Genomic DNA, 3,138 nt, shown 5'->3' on the forward strand with positions numbered 1-3,138 from the left:
TCTTTCTTTTATATCAATGCACCTAAGTTATCAAAATTGATGCTTAACAATGTACAAAAATAATGATAAATAATGATCCATTATAAGTATGGCCTCCTCTTCTTATTAAATACATGAATTTTGAATAATATAGCCCAAAATTATCTTATTTTGCAATCTTTAACTATCATTTACTTTACTTTGTATTCTTTAAGTTTTGTCAAAATAATTGACTAATATGTAAATTACAGATATGAGTTAAATAAAATGTCTTGTCACCCTAATATAACCGAACACCAAAATACAGAGGAAAACAGAAATAGCTAACTGTATTTAGTGTATTATGAAATGATGGGTCAGAAACTAATTGGCATTGTAACTTCAATAATTCATTCATGTGATGAGGTACAAGACTGCGTATAATTGAGACACCATTGGGTGTTACGACAAATCACATTTCTCTGAGATTGAAAAGAGAGAACAATGGAGGAGAACTTAATCACCTTGTTTCTCCTCTAGCTTGAGGAAGTGACTGAGGAGAATAACCAAAAGAAGTAAAACTATTATCCATGTCTCTATTTCCAATATAGGAGCCAGTATCAAATGAAGAAGAAGCAAGTGAATGCAAGAACTCATCAAACCCTTCATGATTTGAACTTATATGCTTTCTCATCTCATCTGGCAACTCAACCTCTCCATCCAAATACCTCATAACTTGCCTTATGTTAGGCCTAGCATTTGGATTATCATTTGAACATATCAACCCTAATTTCAGCACCATAAGAATCTCATTTTCATCAAAATCCCCATTCAACCTTGGGTCCACCATGTCAAGTATTCTCCCTTCTTTGAACTTCTCCCACAAGCAATCCACAAGAACCAACTCCTCCGGCAACGCTTTCGGCTCGATAGGCCTGCGCCCGCATGCTACCTCTAGCAGAAGCGCGCCGAATGCGAACACGTCGGAGCTTGTGGTTGCCCTTCCTGTTCTAGGCAATTCTGGTGCCAAATACCCCAATGTACCAACAACTCTTGTTGTGCTTGGATTAGCACCATGTTCATACAATCTCGCTAACCCGAAATCGCCTAGTCTCCCATTCATTTCTGAATCAAGCATCACATTACTAGCCTTCACATCTCTATGTATAACTACTTGCTCATAGCCCTCATGAAGATACAAAAGGGCTGAAGCAACACCCTTTATGATCTTGAACCTTTGTTCCCAATTCAGGACAATCTTTGGCTCATCAAACAAGTACTTATCCAAACTCCCATTAGCCATAAAATCATACACAAGCAAAAGATCTCCGCGGCGCCGGCACCATCCCAATAATTGAACCAAGTTCCGGTGCCTGAGTCGGCCTATGCTCGCAATTTCCGATACAAATTCTCTCAGCCCCTGCTTTGATTCATGTGAGATCCTCTTTACAGCCACTTGTATCTTTGAATTCGGCAATATCCCTTTGTAAACCCTTCCAAATCCACCCTGTCCAAGCAGCTCCTTGTCCCTGAATCCTCTGGTAGCTTTCTTCAGCTCTTGGTACGAGTACCTATGCGGCCCAATCTCGAGCTCCCAAGCTTCGATTACATCTGCATTCTTCATCTTCCAGAAGAGGTAAACCCCAATTGCAACTCCAAACAAAACCAAAACCGAAATCGAAGTAGAAATCCCAATTATCAGAGAGTTATGCTTCTTCTTTGGACCTGGAAGTTGCGGTAGATTAGCAAGATCAAGAACTGGTGCTGTACCATTGATTTTAAAGCTCCAACCCAATAAATAATGAGAACTAGCAAGCAACCCTGTTGAAGCAGAGAATCCAACATACATAGTATCAAGAAAAATGGGTGAGAGATCCACATCAAATGACAAAGTTACCCTTTTAGGCTTAGAAGAAGTTGGAGACATTGCAACACTCAGAACATTCTTCACAGAATCATAATCAACCCAAACCATGATGGGTTTCCCACTCTTGAGATTCAAATCCTGCAATTTCCCTGACCCATTATCATCAAGATAGTAACTTGCATTAACAGAAGCATTGGATTGCAAGCTATTGATATCAATGCCAACATGGTTATCATTTATATCATCGAACTCAAAGTCTTGAACAGTGTCAAACTCAACAGCAAAAAGATGGTTAGTTAAGTTACCAACATCGTCTGGGTTGAAGAGACCCAAGTACTGGCTTGGGTGAGCTTTGAAATCTTTCGAAGTGGCTATGGTGAAGGCTAAGCCATGGCCACCGAGCTTGGGATACTCAGGAACAATAGCAAGAGCGAAGGAAGTTGAAAAAGAAAGAACTTTACCACTGGTTTTGTCTTTGATCTGAAATGGTGAAGGGTAGAAAGCGTGACCCATTAATCTGCTTGTTTCGTTTGTTAATCTTAGCAAACCGTTTTTCTCGATTTCTGCTATGCCGTTTAAGGATATGTTGGTTGCATCACAGTTCTTGAATCCGGAATAGAGAAGCTGATCCGGCTGAGATGATGAAACTGGGATAAGAATGAACAGTAACACAGAGAAGAGTTGTTGGTTCATGTTTCTGGCCATGACAAACTACAGAAGGTTATTGAAAGAGATCCGGGAAAAGGGTGCAGATTTGAAAAGGTTGGTGGTGGTAGAACAAAACAAACAGTAGAATAATTAATCAGAAAAACGAACATATATAATAATAATAAATAATAACAAGATGTCGTTTAGTTTGGAGAATAAATGCATATGGGAGGAAAGTGGAAAGCATAGAGAAGACAGAAGAGAGATTAAATTTTGGTCACATGGAAGGGTCAGAATATACGAGACAAGAGAAGAGAGCGATGCATAAAGAAAGGGAAATGCTTGTTTGGGTTTTTTGGGTGTTGCAGCTCACAAAGGTGTAGAGTAAGTCAACAACTGGAAGGAAAAAACAGAGGTCTGAGGATAAAGATTAGAGAGGGATGGGGGGAATTGAATGATGGTGCTTTTTCTGACAGTTGAGAGTGACGCGTGCTGTACGGAGATGGAGACGTCGCATTGTTCTACTTCTACACTACACAGCTTTGCTCAAAGATTTTTTCAATTACGATAGAAAAAGCACTTATTCATGGCATTAGAATTTTCAGAAATTGTTTTTAAGGATAAATCACCTTAACAAAGTGAATGGGTTTCAATTTTGCGTTCCA

The 3,138-nt window shown here is 39.3% G+C and overlaps 1 pseudogene across 1 annotated transcript; it reads right to left on the reverse strand.

Annotated features, from left to right (window-relative positions):
- Nucleotides 1-346: 346 nt before the first annotated feature.
- LOC107639533 (L-type lectin-domain containing receptor kinase S.4 pseudogene) lies at nt 347-2,886 on the reverse strand (annotated as a pseudogene). The gene has a single exon (XR_015881353.1). The product of XR_015881353.1 is annotated as an L-type lectin-domain containing receptor kinase S.4 pseudogene (transcript).
- Between the last annotated feature and the right edge of the window lie 252 nt (nt 2,887-3,138).

The sequence above is a fragment of the Arachis ipaensis genome, chromosome B4 (assembly GCF_059453495.1).
Source record: "Arachis ipaensis isolate K30076 ecotype BB chromosome B4, ASM5945349v1, whole genome shotgun sequence".
NCBI classification, from domain to species: Eukaryota; Viridiplantae; Streptophyta; class Magnoliopsida; order Fabales; family Fabaceae; genus Arachis; species Arachis ipaensis.